This window comes from Ceratotherium simum, chromosome 23 (genome assembly GCF_057802395.1).
Source record: "Ceratotherium simum simum isolate JZ-2026a chromosome 23, ASM5780239v1, whole genome shotgun sequence".
Taxonomy (NCBI): domain Eukaryota; kingdom Metazoa; phylum Chordata; class Mammalia; order Perissodactyla; family Rhinocerotidae; genus Ceratotherium; species Ceratotherium simum.
In genome coordinates this window covers 36,990,952-37,012,853 of record NC_141922.1, presented here as the reverse complement: position 1 = coordinate 37,012,853, position 21,902 = coordinate 36,990,952, and the positions used below count along the sequence as shown (strand labels likewise).

Here is a 21,902-nt window from a genome sequence, read left to right as displayed (position 1 = left end):
TGTGGGGTGACACATCCCAGGCCTTTAACACTGGCTACTGGGGAGCAGAGACAGGCCACGAAAACTTTTCCTTTGTGTATCTTTGTCCTGAATTGTAATTTGAAAAAATAAAATAAAAATTTTCATTTTAACTGATGAGAAACACATCTAAGGGCAAAGAACATGTAACAGAAAATTAGGAAAGGAAGAAATGCAACTAATGTATAATAAGAAAAAGAAATGTTCAGCCTCACCAGTAATCAAAGAAATAAAATAAAAATAAATTATTTCCGTTGCCAAATTAGAAAAAGAATTTCAAAGTGATGATATCCAAGGTAAGAGAAAAGAAGACAAAACCAACACAATCACAAGACATGAACTAACCCACTTGGAAAGCAAATGGCAAAATGAGTCAAGACTTTTTGAAAGTTCAAACATCCAACCTATTAAATCCACTGGAAATATATCTGAGAATATAATCTTACATATAGAAAAAGTTATTGTACAAAAGTGATAATAGCAAAAAAATTATTTAAAATTTTGACCAAACGACCAATAATGGAATGGCTAAGTAAACTGAGGTATATCCATTCAATGAAATATTATATGCCCAATTAAGCATTGTCTACAAAGAATATATAAGAAAATGCAAAATTCTTATAAAAGTAAAAACTTCCATTTATTTTACTCTCAGTACTTCACATCTGACACCAACGTGTGAGAGTGTTTTCCACACCAACCAATTCTCCAACATTCTGGACACCAATTAAGTATCCTATAATTTAATTCTGACACTAACTACCCAGTGTTAGTGCAGACCCCACAAGTCGAGGGCTCAGTCCCACAAGACACCAGTTGCAAGTCCCAGATTGTCACTTGTATTTCTTACTAATCAGCCCATTCGGCCATAAATCAGGGGTTCCCACGATCCCCTCCTCGGGTTCAATAATTTGCTAGAGCAGTTCACAGAACTCAGGAAAACAGTTTGCTTACTAGATTACCAGGGTATAATAAAGGATACAACTCAGGAACAGCCAGATGGAAGAGACTCACAGGGCAAGGTATGGGGGCAGGGTGTGGAGCTTCCGTGCCCTCTCTGGGCATGGCAACCTCTCAGTTCCTTGATGTGCTCAGCAACCTGGAAGCTCTCCAAACTCCACTGTTTAGGATTTTTATGGGGTTCCATGATGTAGGCATGATTGATCAGATCATTGGCCATTGAAGATTGAATTCAATCTCCAGCTCCTTTTCCCTCCCTGGAGGTTGGGGGTGATGGTGGGGGGACCTAAAAGTTCCAACCCTCTAATAACATGGTTGGTTCCTCTGGCAACCAACTCCCATCTTCCAAGAATCACCTCATTAGCAAAAATTCAGATACAGGTGAAAGGGGCTTATTAGGAATAACAAAAGACATTCCTCTTACCCCTATCAATCAGAAATTCTGAGGGTTTTAGGAGCTCTGTGCCAGCAACTGGGGACAAAGACCAAGTAAATATTTCTTATCATATCACAGTATCACAGCTTGGGGTATATGATTAAATGAAAAAATCATTTTAAAATTATATATAAATATGACTATGTAACTAAGGAAAAATCTCTCTAGAATAATAATGAAAAGAAGTGTTCCAAATATGGAGTCTGGTTGCCTTTGAATATTTGGATTACAGGTATTTTTTCTTCTTTCTGATTTTCTATATTATGCAGATTTTATTTCATGTTAATACCTTACTTTTATAATGGTGTGGGTGAGGGTACGGAGAGAACAGCACCCAAAGTATGGGGAACATATTCTTTAAATGTCTAGATTAGAAAAACATAAGCACAGTCTTCCTGTTGCTCGCTCAAGAAACTTCAGAGGCCAGACTGACTTCTGATTCTCACTGCTTGTCCTCTGACCCCACGTGGAAATGGCCGTCATGTTTTCCAAAGGGTGAGGTGGTGGGAACTCAATATCACAGATTTCCCACATCCCAATCCTCCCCTTCCAACAAGTCACGGAGCAAAATCCTATCAAAGAGCTCTTACTTGAAACGTCCTATTAGAAATTTTAGGCCACACGTCTAAAGAGACGTGCACATATGTGTATGTGCGTGTGTGTCTGTCTGTCTGTCTGCTTCCTCTCCTCTTCCTCTATCCTCAAGGGCAGCAAGACAAACTCCAGGGCAATGATGCAGCAATCCGCCTCATTTATCAAATGAGAAACCTGGTTGATAAATGATAAATCTATTTATCAAAATAGAATAACAAAGCAAAAGAGTGAGAACTGAAGGAACCCTAGTCAGGACAACAGCCCAATATTAAACAATTTTTCAGCAACAACAGATTAAAGTCCATCTCTCCTCTCAAACTTGCCATATGATCCAAATTAATAATCTCAGATCCCGTCTGCAGTATTTCAGGCCCTATCCCTAATACTGAATTAGGCTAAATATTTCCCCTTCAAGTGCATACAACGGTCAGACAAACACTCAAAATCCCCTACAGAGAGCTACAGAGATATGTATCATATAAATCTTTACATAAATCTTTACAAAAATCTTCACATAAAAATAATGAAAGAAAATATCCCAAATATTAACACTGACTGCCTTAGAATTATAGGTGATAGCACTACAGTTATGTTCCTAAAAGTGTGAGGGTAAATTAGAGATTTTTCATTTCAATACCACTATAAAGACACCCAATGGTGTATTCATCATTGAAAAAAATTCTCTGAAATGTTTATAAAAACAAAAAACATTTTAGTAAAGAAAATAATGATCCCCTTAATTTATCTCTTTGGTAAATTTAAGTATTTGCAATATCTTGTACAAAATTATTTTCTGAAAGGTGGTGCACTGGTACCTTTGATATTAAAGAACAGCCACGGCAACAGCGTGACTTCTACAAGTGAGACTTTGCACCTCGTGCTTATATATATATTAGCCCACTTAACCTTCTCAACCTCACAACAACCCATGAAGCAGGTACCATTTATTACCCTGTATAAGATACAAGCTCCAGCAGGTTGGCAGCTAATAAGCGGCAGTACTAAGACCGAAACCAGGTTAATCCAGCTCCAGAGTGGATGTGCTCTGCCTGCTACAGAACTACAGAGTGCCTCTGCGTTCTTTTTCTTATACCAAAAATATCCCTTGCCTAAGCTTGGCTTAGATGACCTGAAAGAAAAACAACTGTTATCAACTAACTAAATAAATAGACTCTCAATACATATGTAGTAATTCTGAACGAGGAAGGGACTGAATTACTTGGTCAATTTTCAAAAAGTTAACCAGCCCCCAAATTAGAACTAGAGGAAGGAAGCTATACATGGCCTTCCAATAATGGAAACGGAAAAAATAAACCAATTAAATGGTCTGGTGGAGAAAAAGAAAGGTATACAAGGGCCTAAAAATAGTTTCCATTTTATCTCTGCTTTAATAATAGCAGATGAGCATGCATTCTCTTGGGAATGTCACCAAGGCAACCAGAAATACAAAGACAGAGATGTTCGGGAAAATATATGTATATAAATCTATTCTTGCCATCTTTGAACATAAATGAGCACTATTGCAAGAAGGACTGTAATTAGGAGACAATATAGGAAAAAGAAAAAGTAGGTATAGAAGAAAGTTTTGTAAGCAGGTACCCAGTGTATCTTAGGGTAATAAGGTATGAAAGGAGGTCTCTGTCTGTACAAGAAGCCTTGACCCATTGCCTCAAATCCGGGCCAACAATCTGTTACTAGTGTTAATCATATTTTTTCTATGTTGTTTAAATCTCATGTTTTTATCTCATAAACCAAAGGCAGACTACTACAAAACAGGGTAGGTTGGCAAATTTTAAAACATATTTGGAAAACTATCTTAAGTCCCACTTCACTAGGGTCACCATATGTCCCTGTTTGCCTAGATTTTCTAGGATAGTCCTTGTTTGTGCCTTGTGTTTAGTGTAAGTAGTAAAAAGCTCTCCTCTTTCACTCTCGAAAGTGTCCTGGCATGAACAATAAATTATATGGTCACTTTATATTTAGCCAAGACGTATTTCTTGACCACTTAACGATGTGCTAGCTGCCAGGTTGGGAGCTTAGATTAGTACAAAGAAAATGATAAGATAGAATCCCTAACCTTCAGAACACTACAATCTAGTTGAGAAGATAGAAATAACACCAAAACAACAGTGAAACAGTGGAAACTTGATAATCATTGGTACAGTCTAGGTTGTAAGTGCCTTAGTTCACATCAGAGACAAAGCAGACAGTGTACCCCCTCAAGTGAGACACTCCATGGAACTAATGGTAAAAGCAACTACACTTCTTGAGCACCTACTGTATACCAGGCGCTGGGCTAAGCATGATGCCCACGTGATCTCACTTCACGCTCAAGACAACCCTAGAAGCGAAGAACCATCATTATGCTCATTTTAGATGAGATGACTCGCCCAAAGTCATACCAGAGAAGGCGAATGCCTGACTCCCAAGCACATGCTCTCCACCCCTGTGATGTGGACATACTGCTTCCTGATTGCCCAACCTCACCAGGAGTTGGCACAGAATCACATATTATCAGAGCCACCAGCTTCTCTTTCTGCTCTGTAGCAGTGCAAGGTGTGGTGAAACCCTGGAGAAGCATTGCTGAATCAGTTAGGGCCCAGGCAGGAAAACAGAGGGGGCTCTTTAATCCTACTAAAGGGTGCTGTTGAAGAGGCTATAGAGAAGAGAGCAATAAAGGGTTTAGGAAAGCAATGAAGGCTAGCAACAGCGGGAAGCCATTACCATCCCTAGGCCTGAGTGTGCCAGGGGAGGGCGTGGTTAAAGGGAGTCAATGAGGTGGCTGTATGGAGAGGACGCCTGGTAGGAGCTGTGGCCTTTGCCACAAGCACAAGCCAACCTGCAGCATGCAACCCAGCAGGAGGGAACGGGGGAAATAAACACCCTACCTCACCCTTCTCCCACACTCCCAATGGCGGGCTGGACCCACCAGTGGCCAAATTACACCAGAAATCAGAAGACCAAGATGGCCATTGATGCCGATGGTAGGGATCAACCTCTCAGGGCACAGAGCCAGGTGGATAAGGGAAGAGAGAGAACATGGAGGAGCCAACAAGAGATGTCCACCCTGCTTGCGGTGCCCTTGCCCCTACAGAAGAGTATGCTCCACCTGAGGCAGAGTAAACTGTCCTGGTCACTCTTTGGGGGTCAAGAAGGGGCCGTGTAAGCAAGAAGACGCCATCCTCAGCATATATGTGAGGCCCGGGCCAGTTCATGGGCAAGTGCCATGCAGTTATACAAGGCCCCGTGCATGCTTGGTCTAATGCTCTGCTGACACCATCTTGAAATTCTTAATTTTTCACAAGGGTCTCATATTTTCATTTTTCACTGGGCCTCGCAAATTATGCAGCCAGTCTTGTACAAGGCAAACCATTTTTCCTCAGCTGGAGAGACTAAATTCTGTAAGTATCACAATATTCCAGGTATATTATTCAAAGCAAACAGATCCAAAGTTAATATTAACCAGAGTAACAATGATACAGCAGAATATATAACATAATAAAGTAGAGGGACATTTCACCTTTTTTTCTTTCTTCTTTCTCTTTTGAAGTCCGACTGCAAAGTGGCTGAGAAACCAAAATTAGCTGCCCCCTGGAGAGAAACGGATCTTAATTACAACTACCTCTCCATAGCGAAGAGGGGATGGATTTTGGCTCTTACCCAGTAAATGGGATCAATACAGACAACCAAACAGAATAATTTATGCCCTGGGGTGGACTCTCTTGGTGTACTGCATTTGATAAACTATAGTCATTAAATTAGCCAGGTAATTGCCAAAGCTACCCTTGCCCTTGCCTTGTGTGCCCAGTGTACCTAGGTCCCAGTTTGGGACTCAGTACTGAAAACACGAGCATAAAATTCTCACTGATGGACCAGCGTCATTTACAAACTATATTTCTAAGCCAATGCTTTCTGAAAACCTAGAAAATTGAGCCAATACTGCTTCTGCTTCCCTTTCCTGAAAGACTCCAACATCCTTAGCCTTCCTCTGAGTAATTATAGTTTTAAAAGCATCTGGGAAAGCCCTAGGTGAGAAGCCAGAACAGGGCCAGTGGCGGCGGCTCTTTCTCCCATTCATTTCCTCCCGGGCCATTGGGCAAAGCACAGCACAGAAAACTTCCAGCCGAGGCAAGGGTCAAAGTGGTTCTGACAGCCTCTTTCACTCACCCCTTCTTTTCAGAAATAAGGGATGGTAGTTTTTTGTTTTTTTTTTTTTAATTTTTTGTTTATTGCAGTAACATTGGTCTATAACATTGTAAAAATTTCAGGTGTACATCATTATACTTCTATTTCTGCATAGATTACATCATGTTCACCACAGAATACTAATTACAACCCATCACCACACACATTTAAGTGGTTTGTTTTGTTGTTTAGAGTAAGATTTCAATAGATCAAATCAAAAGCATTTCAAAATCTCTACCTTGTCAAGGAACCTAGAATCCTGGTGGTAAATCCAATCTAGGGGCATCGTGACAGAATCAGAGGATCAAGGGTTGCAGTGTACACTCATGAGCCCTGTGGTATAGTGAATAGTGGCCCCAAAAAGATATGTCCACGTCCTAAAACCCCTGGAACCAGTGAATGTGACCTTATTTGGGAAAAGTGTCTTTGCAGATGTAATTAAGTTAAAGATCTTGAAATAAGATCATCCCGGATTATCCCGGTGGGCCCTAAATCCATTGACAAGTGTCCTTATAAGAGACATACAGAGGAGAAGAGGAGGCCACGAGACCTCGGAGGCAGAGATGGGAGTGATGCAGCCTCAAGGCCAGAAATGCCAACAGCCACGCGAAACTAGAGGAGGCCAGCAAAGAATTCTGCCCCCTAGCCTCTGGAGGAAACTTGGCCCTATTGATACCTTGACTTCGGACTTCTGGCCTCCAGAATGACGAGAAAATAAATTTCTGTTGTTTTAAGCCACTCAGTTTGCGGTAATTTGTTGCAGAGGCCACAGGAAATGAATACAAGCCCTCAGCCACATCTCTTACCCGGGGCCTCAGCTTCGCAACCTCTGGGAATGGAAAATATGAGACCTTTCAAAGCATTCTGTTTTCACAGTGGGCCTAGTTCTAGCCTCAGAACAGGTCTCTCCCCCAGTGCAGTGCTGCGTGTATGTGGAGACCACAATGATTAGGCTCCCACAGAGCTTTTTCTGGCTAGAGAGCCCCTTAGTCACGCCTCAGGGGAGGTGGGCTCCATCCCCCACCACACCGGACGCTGGCCTCTGCATTCCCTCCAGCCAGGGCAGCACAGAGGGAACTACCACCGTCTCGTCCTGAACACTCTTCTAACGCAGCCCAACGTCTCATTAACATTGAAGCAGCTGAGTTACACTGTCAGCCCCTGTGAAGCTTTCAACTAAAAGCAAAACGAAACAAACTTATGTCTTTTCCACATGTGTTTCAAAGACATATTGTCACCCCCATCATTATATAGAAAAGATTTTTTACCTAAACATAATCAATCAGCTGTGAAATACATGTTGTTATTTAGATAAAAGGAGGGGGAGGCAGAAATTCTGAGCAGTCACTTTACACTTACAGCCAAGCTAAGTTTGTACAAATCAGATTACTCCCAAAGAATTAAAACACACAGCTTTGGGGAAAACCTAACATTCTAGAAACAAACGGACGTACAGAAGCAGTGTGCCTGGGTTCGAGTCCCAGCTCCACAACTTACTGGCTACTGACCCTGGATAGGTCACTCAACCTCTTGATGCTTCATTTCCCTTATCTGAAGTAAGGATGATCATAATACTCCCTCGTGCTAGATTCTCCCTGCTTGCCCCTCCAGATCTGCCCTGCTTCCTTCTCCACTCACTTTCGGCCCTGAGAGGCTGATTTCTATGGACAAGGTAGTCCTTGCATCAACAAGCTTTCTTGCCCTCTGGCTTCTGGTTAGTTTCGCCAATTGGGAGGCACCATCAGAAGATCAGGGGGAGGGAAGAGTGGTTGGGGCCTTATTCACCTGGTGTTTCCCTGTCAGGCCACGATTTGGCCGTAGCTGTGTTCCTCCACTGAAGAGCAATTCCAGAAACTGGTCTCTCACATCACCCTTTCAGGGCTGGGTAGTAAAGGCTTGTGTGCCTTGCTAGCCACTCTTGGTGATTTCCCTTAACCTTGCCCACATCTTTGTAAATAGTCCCTTCTTTAACTTGCTTCAGTTACACCCTTTTGAGTGTGTCATCTGCCTCCTTATGCGGCCCTTGCTGATAAATCCTTCAAAGGTTCATTAATACTTAGTATTTAGAACACTGCTGTGTTCACAGAAAGTGCATACAGGCATTTGCAATCATTATTATTATTAGCCACAGCAGTCAACTTGTCTGAGTCATCCTCAGCCATGAGATAGCTCAGTGCCATGTTGACCTTTCCTTCCCAAGTCCAATACCATTTAGTGTGGTGATAAATATAATATCCGCCATTGTATAGATGTGGAGAAAACTATTAGGTTCTCTTTCATCTGGATAATTAAAATAACCTCCTAATTCCTCTGCTGCCTTTCTCCTCTCCACTCTCTCTAATGTCAGGATGCTGCTGATCACGCCATTGCCAAGTGCAACCAACATTCAATAGCTCCTCACACCTCTCTGAATGCAATTCAGACTCTACCACTACCCCTCACCACTTGATCCCAATCTGCTTTTAAGAATGTATTAAACATTTCACACCCACTAGGATGGTTATTATTTAAAAAAAAAACCTGGGGACCAGCCCAGTGGCGTAGTGGTTGGGTTCTCAAGCTCCACTTCAGTGGCCCAGGGTTCACGGGTTCAGATTCTGGGCGCAGACCAACGCACCACTTACTACGCCACGCTGTAGCAGCGTCCCACATATAAAGTGGAGGAAGATGGCCACGGATGTTAGCCCAGGGCCAATTTTCCTCAGCAAAAAGAGGATGGTTGGCAATGTGTTAGCTCAGGGCTAATCTTCCTCACAAAAAACAGAAAACAAAAAACTGAAAATAACAAGTGTTGGTGAGGATGGGGAGAAATCGGAACCCTTGTACATTGCTGGCAGGCATGTAAAATGGTACTGCCGTGGAAAACAGTATGGTAGTTCCTTGAAAAATTAAACATAAAACTACCATATGATACAGCAGTTTCACTTCTGGATGTACACCCAAAAGAACTGAAAGCAGGGACTTGAACAGATATTTGTATACCCATGTTCATAGTAGCATTATTCACAGTAGCCAAAGGTGGAAGCAATCCAAGTGCCCCTCGACAGAGGAATGGGTAAACAAAATGCGGTGCGTCCACACAATGGAATATTATTCAGCTTGACAAAGGAAGGAAAATCTGCCACATGCCGCAATATGAATGAAACTTGAAGACACTATGCTAAGTGAAATAAGCCAGTCACAAAAGGAAAAATACTATATGATTCCACTTAAGTAAGGTACCTAGAGTAGTCAAATTCACAGAGAGAGAAAGTAGAATGAATGGTGGTTGCCAGGGGCTGGGGGGTAGGGAGGATGGAGAGTTTTTGTATAACAGATGTGGAGTTTCAGTTTGGAAAGATGAAAAATTTCTGGAGATGGATGGTGGTGAGAGTTGCACAACAATGTGAGTGTACTTAATGCCACAGAAATGTAGACTTAAAAATGGTTAAAATGGTAAATTTTATGTTATGTATATTTAAATATAATAAAAAATAATGTATTCAAGAAATATTTATTGCTTGCCTATCACACAAAGCACTGTATTGGGGATACATCCGTAAACAAGCTGGAAGGTCACTGTCCCCATTAAGGGATGCAGCTCCTGCACATCCCCCCACATACCCCTCATTCCAGCCAATCTGTCCCCTAATTATATCTTGCACTTTCAAGTTAGATTATAAATTCCTTAAAGGTAGGGAACTAGATCTTATTCACCCTGTATCCCTAGAACTTAACACAGTGTTGAGCACATAGAAACTGCTCAAAAATATTGGTTGCACAAGTGAGTAAAAATCCAGCCAAAAGAGTCTGTGTCCTCTTTTTTCTCATAGCCTCCAGCCAGTCAGTACTTAACATTTATTGCACTTAGTTAGTTAGCTATATTTTCAGAAATAGAAAGAATAGAGCTTCACGCTAAACGCACATTAAATTGTTCTGTTCACAAATAATTCTAAATAAGGGCGTAAATTGTGGGTTTCAGATCAAAACGCCACTGTTTGCCAGCCATGTGTCCTTGGGCAAGTTATTGAGCGTCCCGAGCCTGTTTCCCTCATCCACGAAGTAGGAAGGCTAGCAGTACTCAGTGGACATCTGTTGTTTTGCAATCCAGAATCCATTGGCTCATCTCCTGGTGACAGGATAGCAAAGTTCGGCTGGAGAAATGTCCCTGCTCCTACTCCTTAGCCTATGGCTCAGGGATGGAAACTGCGACCACGCTCAAGCCCTAGTAACCTGTGGAACCCCAACCACAGGAACAGGCAAGAGATGCAATCAAAGCCAATGAGCCATAGGCAGTCATTGCAAGCAATGCTGGAATAAAGGCTCCCACTTTCTGGCTGGATTTAAAGCCTAGACTATGATTTCCAGAGCTCTTACACCTATCTTACAATGAAATGAGAGCTAAAAATGGTGCCAACTCCAAGAAAGCAAACCAAGAAATGCGGAGAGAGAAATCAGGTCCTGGTAATGATGCTGGAGCCCTGGATCAAGCCACACCTGAAGTATCTTCCTCTGGACTGAGGAGTTATCAGAGTCAAAATAATGTTCCTTTTCTTACTTAAAGTAGTTTGAGCTTTGGGGTTTCTGATACTTGCAACAGAATTCAGTCCTAATTAAAATAAGTATCTCCTGAAAAAATTATTACAAAGATTAAATGAGATCCTTATGTACATATATAGTACACACTCAAAGTGGAAGCTATTCATGTTAACTGTGGTGATAGTTTATTGTCGTACTGGAAAGTTTCTGGCTTCTTCTACGTGTCACTTTTAACTCATGTGCTCTGTCCTTAATTTCTGCCATCATCGTCCTTCAATGATATTCTATCATGGTGATAGAGATAGAGGGATGGTAGGGACAAGGCCTGCCTGCCACCACTTCCTAATCTCACAAACTGACAGACATCACTAATTGACCACAGCACTCTTCCCTATTGAGCCTGGACCCAGCCTTGGATTCCTATTCAACCCAGCTCTCCGGGCAGCCACTACCAATCAATCAAAGATGACATGCAAAATGAAACCAATTGTCTCAGCTCCAGAGTGGCAGTTGGCAAGGTTTTTCTATAAAGAGCTAGGTGGTAAGTATTTTAGACATGGTCTCTATCACATATTCTTCTTTGTGTTTTGATTTGTTTTACTTATAACCCTTCAAAAATGTAAAAAGCATTTTTGATCTCTCAGCTGTACAAACCCCCTGCCCTGGAGCCTTGAAATCAGACTCTGAGGCTGTCCTGGAGAAGCTGGCACCATTTTATCTACCTCTGCAGGGCTCCTGGGAGCCTCAGTCAGAAGTACACCCACAGAATACACTGAGCTGTGTGAAAAGTAACAGAGGAGCTTTGATGACGGGAGAGTTCCTATCTCATCGTACCAATCCCAGGGCAAGCTGAAATCCACACTCCAGTCCAAGGAAGAGCTACAGAGCCCAGGCATGTGGCGACCTTCACCTCTGCCTCCAGAACCAAATTCACTGCACGACCCCTTATAGATTTGGACCTTCATGCCCCACAGTCAAATCTGAGATGTCCAACCTTTTTATGAGGGAAGTGAGGAAAGAGGTCAGACCACTGCCTTTCTCCACTGTTAGTCTAACCCCCTACAATTAAAAAAAAATCTCTGAAATGGTTCCAAGATAGTATGCCACATTTCTTTTGAGCAACCTTTGGTTTCTTACATTTCCCCAAGTTTGTTATTGTAGAATAGTCTATATAAAGATTGGTTTGGTCCTCCTCTCTATTATTCTCCATGTTGGTTTCTGACTTTAGTGAAAAGGACTAAACTTTGCTTGACTGATGTTCATTAATTCATTCAACAAACAATTACTGGTAATCACAATTCATCCCTCAAGGCACGTGCAGCAGGGAAGACTGATATGGAGATGATGATGCGGAGTGATGACAGAGTGTGCAGGGTGATGTACCAGCATGAAGCAAGGGCAGCTCAGTCAGCTCGGCTGGAGGGGGTGCCACGAGGTCTGCCGGCAGGCAGTGCTGCTGCAGCTGAGCGGGGAAGAAGGCATAGGAGCTGACCAGACAAGGAAGGGTGGGAAGATGACAGGTGCTGAGATTCGGTGGCTTGAGCGGAGGCTACACAGGCGGACGCTTGGGAGATGAGGCTGGCGAGGAGACAAGGGTCCAAACTCTATCCTGAAAGCCACAGGAAACCTCTGAGGGAAATTAGGCAGAAAGGCTGGCTTAGATTTTTGGTTGCAAAATGAGCGTTCTAGTTGCAGCTTGGAGAACAGACTGGAGCAAGAGTGTCCTAATGGGGACCAAAGAGCCCAGTGTGAGGCAATTGGAGCAATTCAGGCAAGAAGTGATGAGGTTGTGAACCAAATCAGCGACAGACAGCAGGGGCTGAGAGAAGGAAGCACACAACAGCAACAGCAGAATAACAAGAGCTCACACGTCTGCAGCACTTACCAACGACAAAGCACTGTGGGAAGCGCTTTCTGTGTATTAATTCACTTAACCTTCACAACAAGCCTGAGATAGGTTTGGTACCTATTATCAACCTCGTGCCACAGATCAGGAAACACAGAGAGGTTAAGTAAGGAGCCCAGGGTCTGGGAGCTATTCGTGTCCCGGCCAGAACTCAAATCCAGCAGTCTGGCGGCAGAGCCCTGCTCTCACAGCCCACTCTCCTGGCACGCTTATAGAGGGTGGGTATTCAGGACTGGGCCGAGTGGTTGAAATGGGGGAGACACCAGGGCAACGTCCAGGGGTCTTGGCTTGGGTACGGGAACATTTGGGTTTCAGCTTCTTGAGCCTCCTCCTCTGAAGGAAGCACCATCCCCAAGTCTATACTTAGCCCCCAACCAGCCCCCCCATAAACCCACACTCTCACCATCACACCCCTACCCCTTTCTCCTTTGCAGTCCTTGCATCCTGCATTTGACCCTAAAACACAGGCATCTCCCCATTGGAGTGAAAAACCTCACAAGCATTGCCAATTAGGTCTGAGAAACACCGACCGCTAAGGCTGCTGTTGGTAACACAGCTGCTTAGATCTGTTATTTTCAAATCAGTCAGAACTGGGAAAACTTTGAGCAAGCTTGGGTGGTTTCCTCCTCAGCAAATGAGACCTTGGCAACCCTCCTTCTGTGTTCTCACCCTTGTCGCCCTACGGAACAGAACGTGTCCCATCATTTGGGGCCAGCGTTGAACAACAGAAGCGCACTCCGCTTGGCCTGCAGCCTCAGACAGACCCGCGGGAAGAAAATGGCCCTGGCCAGGAGACCTTCAGAGAGCCAAATGGCTTTCTTTCTTCGGGCATGAAAGTTAAAGCAAGCATCTGCAGCAAGAAACTTGTGTATTTCCTGCAGACAGGGAGACCTCCTGCCCCTCCCGGGTTGATACAACCCACTTTGCACATCCTGCTTCTCTGGGAGCTAAAAATAAATCGGTATGCACTGAAAAACACTCAGACACATCTCCCCAGCACACCCCTTCCCGAGTCCCCCAGGGCAAGAGACACAAATCTTTCAGGTCCTGAGTCCAGAATGCAGCCCACTTCCTCCTCTGCGTTCAACTAGCGCCTTCCAGTCGCTCCCAAAGCCCCCTGCCCAGGCGCCCACCCCTCGCACACTCCTCCTGCAGCCCCTCAGGGCAGACTTGGCAGGCCCGGGAACCAGCGAGTGCCCTCGACCCCAATCCCCCACCTCACCCCTCACCCCTGGGAGGGATGCTACAGAGGTCCCGGGCCACCAGGCACACGAACGCCCCCTTCCGACCCAGCGCGCCCCCATCCTGTCTGCCCCGCGCGCCTCTGCGCGTCCCTCTACAAAGTTGCTCTCTCTTTTTCTGCCGCCCACTCTCAGGGTCTTTGGTTTTGTTTTCTTTTCCCTCAGAGGCATTGAGGGAAGGACAGGGGAATTGACAGGGTGAGCTGCACCCGGGAGCGGCTGCAAGGACCAGGTCCCCAGAACCGCGCGCTCCTCGCGCCCACCACTGCGCCCGCCGCCCCGGGGCGCGCCGGTCCCCCCAGCAGCCGCCCCCGGCACCACCGCCCCCAGCACGCCCGCCCGGCTGCAACTCCGACTCCGCTCTGGCTCCGGAGAAACGGAGGGAAGGCGCTGCGACTCACCGCCTCGGCCGCTCCCGGCGTCTGTGTCGCCGCGGGTGAGGCGGCGGCAGCGGCGGCAGCAGCGCCTTCCCTCCGCCCGCCTCCCCCTGGACAGCACCGCCGCCTGCCGCGCCCCCCTCCCCAGCCTCGCTCGCCGCCTCTCCCCTCCGGCCGCCGACCCTCCTCCCCACTGCGGCCCCGCAGGCAGCCTCTCCCCGGTGGGCTGGACGGCCGGGGTGCAGGGGGGCAAGCTGAGGTGGGGGGGGTTGCAGGTGCAGTGGATGCTTTGGGTGCAGCCCCCAGGCTTATCCCTATTGGGCCCCCTAATCCTAGCCCACCGCCCAGACTTCTAGCCAGTCTGCACTGGTACTTTCCAAGGGGTGCTGTTTTCCTCTCCGGTCGTGGGGAGGTCAGATTCAGCCTACAGCACCTTCTTTGAGGCTTCGATTAGGGGGAGCCTGGGGTCCCTACCATGCCGAAGTGAAGTTCCAGAGAGCCTTGGAAAGACATACCCACGAGGTGGGAGGGGGCTGCTCTTGCCTAACCCAGCGTTTTCTCTACCTAGAGCCTTCTGTGAATCGTCTAGGGATGGCTTAACAAAAAACTCTGTAGGAGGACATCTGAGGAGGGGACACACACACACCCTCTGCCTCCACTACAGAATGTCACCAAATTCTCCATCTCAGCTGGAGATGATGAGAAGCAAATGTCTTGTCAATTCATTCAACCAATATTTATCGAGTGGCTGCCAGCACGTGTTCCTGTCTTGCTGTGTTGGCCACTCAAGACCTTTCAAAAAGCCACTGTAACTTCTTGTGCTTGTCAACCCCAGCGGCATTTCCAGAAACCACAGAATGTCTCAATAGCAACTCAAATTCATTGATTAAAAAACTTGCTGGTTAAAAATAATAAAAAGTCACCAAGTAAAGCTAAAAGGCACCATGACCTGTCCATGCCTGATATAGTGATTACAAAATCTTTTACTATGACTAGTTATAGAAATGACAGTTACAATTAGGTCCAAACAGCCATCAACTCTAATTTGAAAATCAAGTAAAAGGTTCACCTGACCGAAACCATCCTCATAGTTCTGCCTTCAATTTCCACATCAATTACTCCTTCGGGCAAAGCATGAAAAACAAACGTTATGTGGAAGGCCTTGAAACCATTTTTGGATACTAAAACTTTCTCTTGAATTGGATTAGTAGATTAGAGCAGTGGTTAGCCTCCCTGGATACAGTTTGGAATCACCTCGGGAATTGGGGTTTCGTTTTGTTTTTTAATACTAGGCCTGTCCCCCCGCCTTTCCCCAAGATTCTGATTCAACTAGTCAGGGGTGCAGCCTTGCATGGGGATTTTGTACATTGGCCCAGGAGATCCTGACATGCAGCCAGGGGTGAAAACCCAGGGATTGGTCAATCATCAAACAGGTCCAGAGGCAATGGGATGCTGAACAAGGAAGTTCTGATGCAGGGAACGGTCTGAGCAGGTGTTGCACACTCAAATGTCCCTAAGGGATTAAAAAGAAGCGACTAAAGCTGGGCAAACTGGGAAGGGCATCATGCCCTAAAAAGGGCAGTCTCATTTTTCCACATGGGAAATGCAGGTCCAGTGAGGCCATCAAGTGGGATTTTTTTCATTTTGTTTTGATTTTGTTTGTTTTTCCCCTAGAGAAGCCAAAAATCCACATTTAATGTGAACTCTTCTGATTTTAAAATGTTGGTAACTAATTTAAAAATATTTTGAATACTCTATAGGCTAAGAAAGAAGAGTTTGTAGGCCACAAGGGGTCCCTAGCTTATTAGTTTGTAAACTGTGGTCAGGACAGTTTAGGGTTGGTCATTGCCTACAGACTCTGCAGGAAGAACCATGGGTGGAGGGCAGTAACAGGAAGGTGGCGGTGCTTGGGGTAGGGGTGTCTCTGTGAGAGAGTGATTTAAAAACCCACTTTATCTATTTTTTGATTTTGCTTTAATGATCGCTGCTTTTCAAAAAAAGCTTTATTGAGATATAATTCAGATAGTATACAATTCACCCATTTTAAAGTACATATACAGTTTAATGTTTTTAGTATATTCAGAGTTGTACAGCTATCACCACAGTCAATTTTACAACTGATTTCACCCCAAAAAGAAATGTCATACCTATTAGCATTCATTCCTTTCCTTCTCCCAACCTCTAGCCCCTAGCAACCACTAATCTACATTCTATCTCTATAGATTTGCCTATTCTGGGCATTTCATGTAAATGAAGTCTTCATACAATCTGAAGTCTTTTGTGACTGGTTTCTTTCACTTAGCATAATGTTTTCAAGGCTCATCCGTGTCATCAGCACTTCATTCCTTTTCATGAACGAACAACATCCCATGGTATGGATATATCATATTTTGTTTATCCATTTATCAGTTGATGGACATTTGGGTTGTTTCCACTTTTGGGCTCTTATGAATTGTGCTGCTATGAACATTCGCATATAGGTTTTTGTGTGGATGTATGTTTTTATTTCTCTTGGATGTATATCTAGGAGTGCAATTGCTGGGTCACATGGTAACTCTGCTTAACATTTTGAGGAAATGCCTGACTGTTTTCCAAAGCAGCTGCACCCTTTTACTTCTCACCAGCAGTGTATGGGGGTTACAATTTGTCCACATCCTTGCCAACACTTGTTATTTGCTATTTTTTAAGTTATACCATCCTAGTGGATGTGAAGTGGTATTTCATTGTGGTTTTGATTTGCCTTTTCCTAATGGCTAATGATGTTGATCATCTTTTCATGTGCTTATCTCCTTTGGAGAAATGTCTCCTCAGATCTTTTACCCATTTTATAACTGGATTGTCTTTTTGTTATTCAGGTGTAAGAGATCTTTATATATTCTAGATATAAGTCCCTTATCAGATATATAATTTGCCAATATTTCCTCCCATTCTATGGGCTGTCTTTTCATTTTCTTGGTGGTGTCCTTCGAAGCCCATCTAATCTTAACCAAAAGCCCACGAGAAGGTACTACTATTAGCCCACCACTAAATGAGAATTTTGAAAAGGTTAATGACTTGCCCAAGGCTACACAGCTCTGAAGATGCTGGATTGGAGTCCAGAATAGGTTCATTAGGCACAATAATGGCCCCTCAAAGATAGCCACGTCCTAATCCCCAGGACCTATGAATATGTTACCCTACATGTCAAAGGGGAATTAAGGAAACAGATGGAATTAAGATTGCTGATCCATTGGCCTTAAATAGGGAGATTATCCTAAATTATCCTGGTGGGCCAACTCAATCACAAGGGTCCTTAAAAGTAGAAGGTGGGCAGAAGAAGAGGCAGAAGGAGATAGGAGCTACAGAAAACAGTCAGAGAGAGATGCAGCATTGCTGGTCTGAAGATGAGGAAGGGATCCCAGGGTCAAGAGATGTGGGTGGCTTCTAGCAGCGGGAAAAGGCAAGGAAACAGATTCTCCCCTAGAGCCTCCAGAGAGGAAAACAGCCGAGCCAACACCTTGATTTCAGCTCCTTGAGACCCATTCCAGACTTCTGAACTCCAGAACTGTAGGATAACAAATTTGTGTTGTCTTAAGCCACCACATTTGTGGTAATTTGTTACAGCACCCAGAGGAAATTAATACATAGGCCCAGGTTTTTCTCATTTAAGAGTGCAAGGCCCCATCTCCAGAACTCTCCTCCTGAGTTTTAACTTAGAAGAACATAAGCCAATATTTTTGCATGTATAGCTTGGACTATTTGGCCCTGAATTCCTTACCTTATTCTTATCCACTGTGAAAGGCAACACCAGCCTTCCAACCCTCATGCATCTCCCAGAGACCCTCCTTGTACTTTCTCCCTATGCCCTTGGCATTTCTCAGCTCATCTTCGATTCATCTGAAAACTAGAAGGATTTATTGTATACTGATTTTCTCCTAGAACATTACCCAAAATGTCCATAAGCACAGAGCCATGATCAGAGGGGAGTAATATTTTCATCATCATCATGTCTACTTCTACCAGCCAGGCTACCACTACTGCACCCATCACACCCGGTCCTGCAACTTTTATAGAACATGGAGGAAAGCTCAAGTAACTAGTAGCCTTGATAGGAGGCAGAGGTTTGCTGCATTCAGTTAGGCCTCAAAACATCCTTGGTTTGGGCCAAGGCAAGGCATTCTAAAGAAAGAAGAAAATAGCTTTCCTTCCTGCATGTTCAGGCAACTGCCTTGTCTGCAATTCCCTAAGAATGAGTGAAGAAAAAAAACTAGCTCAGGATAGAGGAGACCATGTTTGCTAGCCCCCTGTTGGCTACAGAGCTGCCAACACCACAAGAGCAAGTAAAGAGGAGGCTCTCTCCTGCCTGCTTACCCAGGCACCAGCAGCTGATCATTTCTTCAGCTTTGTAGTTCATCTTGCAGCCTTTAACACATTCTCTAGGTCTCTTGTCAAGTGGCAACCAGAATGAAGTGCAGGTCGCTAGGAAGATCCTTCTAACAGGCAGGCAGCCGAAGGTGACAGGCACCAACCTTGAGGTCATTAGTGGTGTGCTGGAGTCATGAGAACTGATGGTTAAGTAGTCAGGAATTTTGTGAGCCATGGAAGTATTTACACAGCAGAAATAGACAAATGCTACAAATCAGGATTTCTCCCCTCCCCACTCCTGCCCCCACAGCTGGCTTATCAGGATACCACTGGGTCACACTAGCTGTATGTGTTTTAAGATATTGTGTCTATTTACTTGCTTTTGAAAGCCAGCACCACAAATGAGACTGCCATTCAGTTTACAGGCCAAGAAGACAGAAAAGAAAGGACAGTCAACCACCAAGAAAAATATAGCTTTCAAGCCTAAGTACTGGCTCTTCAACAATTCCTTAAATCCCCAAGACAGCAGGAGTTCAAGTACCAAACATCTTTAACAGACTGAAGATAAAAACCTAGTGTGTTACATTGGTAGGGCAGAAGGTCTCACTGGCGGTCAGAGGAAAGAGAGAATATTAGGTTAAAATCAGAGAAGTCTTTACGAAGGAGTTAGTTGGGGCATTCTTCCTTGTTTTACCAATAATTCCTGAGCACCTCCCATGTGCAAAACCCTGTTCTAGGTTCTGTGGGGACACAAAGATGAATCCGGATGTGGGCCTTCTCGTGGAAGAGGTTGTGACTTTGAAGAACCTCCAGGAAGGATCCCTGGGCATCTAGGCTCTCATTCAGGAGTTGTGCCAAGACTGTTTTCCTCGATCCTTGCTGTCACCCTCATCTTCAGCTTTTCTGCTCATTGGCACCCTAATCTGACCTGTTCCTTGGCTTCTTTTCTCTGTTTCTCAGGCTTTTGGACTTTGTATCATAAGTCTAGGTGTGCTCTCCCCCCAGGCCTTCCATCCCATTCTCTTCCAGCTGCTCTCAGCTTGTGTGCCAGCCCCTCGGAGAGGCCTTCTTCGCCACACCCTAATGTAGCCCCCATACACATATGCACAAAGACGTCCAGGTACTATTTATCATTTCATTCGATTTATTTCTTTCATGGCAGTTACCATAATCTGTATTTAGGTCGTTCATTTGTTTACTTTTTTGTTACCTGTACTACCACCACCACCTGCCACTAGATAAGTTCTCTAAAAAGCAAGGACCTTACCTGTCTCATTCACCAACATGTCTCTGACACCTATCACCACGCCTGTGCATTGAACCATAAATATTTAATTAATTGACACAAATATAAATGAAGTGCAATGGTTGGATTTCAGAGGAGGGTGTGATTACATCCAACTGGAAAGATCAGGAAAGACTTTACAGAAGAGGTAGGTTTTGAGTTGAACCTTGAAAGATGAGTAGGATTTGGGAGGCAGAAGGTACAAAGTGAATAATAGCTTGCAAGAGTAAGCACAGAGAGCAAGAACTAGCAGAGGAAGAGATAAGACTGCTCCCAAAAGATGGGACACGTAGCTGTTGCCATCAGTTCAACTCTACCTTCAGAACTTATGATTTTGGAAACAGAAACTTATAATTTTTCTTAAGACAGCGATTTCAAAATTGAGCTCTACAGAATCCTCTTCCCGCACAGCTTGGCTGGAGGTGGGGTGCAGGGAGAAGCATTTATTTGGACTTACCTTCCCCACCTCCCTACCCCCTGCCTCCCCCCAAGTCAACCAGAGCAACTCTGCTTTAATCTATTTTATCTGTTTGTGCTTTTAAGTAAGGTTTGATTTGGGGAAAAGATTCTATCTTTCTTTCTTTATCTTTTCTACATCACAATTGAAATATTTCTTCATGTATCTTTTGTTTTTGTTTTCAACTCTCATGGAAAAACATGCACTTCTCTTTCCTTCTTACATAAGATTTTTTTTCCAGAACTTTGGATGCCTATACCGTATACAGACTTTTCAAAGTAAAGATTCATTCTTTTAAGAAGATAACACTTTTGAAATATAGATTCTTTCTTCTTTCCTATAGATCCTATGAGCCATACATAGGTACATTTGCAAAGTATGTTTATGATTACATTGAAAGACAAGATTGTATTATGGACATGTTTAAAGAAATGGAAATGGAGAAAATATATTTAAATATCTAGGTAGAAAAAAATGCCTTTGGGTACTGGGACAGTGTGCTAAATTTTAAGAGTGAATTGAAATAAATGGAATAGCTGTAAAATATTCTGAATTTCATTCAGAAAGATAATTATTAAAATTCAAAGCACACTTATCAGCTCTGACATTGTTATGTTGCATTCTGCCTCTAACAGGTTTGAGTCCTGCTAGTAATTTCTTTAAAATCAAAAGGAGAATCAATGCCCCCTTTCTTACCCTGTGATTCAAATACCAATTTCTTCACAGATCGTATCTTTTATTTCCATTTAAAAAGCACCCCTACATAAACCCTTATCTGCCATGGCCTGATCAAGAAACATTTCATTTTATCTTGACTGGTATTAAGAATTTTTACATCCAAAAAGATTCAGAAATACTGCTATTGATTAATCCTTACACGGTATTAGAGATTGAATCCCTGCTACAGCAAATTCCAGCGTAATTAAAATTTTGTGGTGTCTCATCCATCTAGGAGCCCATTTATTTCAAGAAATTCTAATAAGCAAAATAATTTGGAGTTCAGTTACAATGGGATTTGGTCAACATTTTTCGTATCTTGGTGAAAAGTATAGAAGTAAAACTGATGGTCTGACATAGAGGTACTAAATTTAGGATTAAAGATCATGATATTCCCGGGTTCCCTTGTCCCATCAAGCCACACAAACTCTACTGCTGATGCTGCCATTCACATTAGAATGCCTTAGTTTCTGGTTCTAGTATACTAAGAATGCAGCAGTGGCTTCACACCCGTGAAATCCATGCACGCCATCACTAATAGTGGAATGGCTTACCAAAGACTCAATTATAGCACTAGTTGGGAGACAAAACTCTGAATGGATAAGGCAAGATGCAGTTATGCTTTAAGTTAACAATCAAGATAAAGCAATGTCTCCTCAATAAGCAGAATATACAGGGCCAGGAAGCAAAATGTGGAAACAGGAGTAGCTTCTCTCACTACTGCACCTAAGAATCCACTTACAGAAATTTGCGTCCCCTCCCTGCAACTTTGAGCTCTGCTGGTTTGGAGGTCTTCGTTCTTAAGAGAGAAATGTTTCCACCAGGAGAAACAACAAAAGTTCCATTGAACTGGAAGTTTAGATG

The 21,902-nt window shown here is 43.8% G+C and overlaps 1 protein-coding gene across 1 annotated transcript in view; it reads right to left on the bottom strand.

Moving 5' to 3' along the window:
* NCALD (neurocalcin delta) overlaps positions 1 to 14,298 on the bottom strand; it is a 391,067-nt gene extending 376,769 nt beyond the window's left edge. The window contains exon 1 of the mRNA XM_087447567.1: positions 14,260 to 14,298. The gene's annotated coding sequence lies outside the window, so the exon portion shown is untranslated. The remainder of the gene's footprint in view (positions 1 to 14,259) is intronic.
* Between the last annotated feature and the right edge of the window lie 7,604 nt (positions 14,299 to 21,902).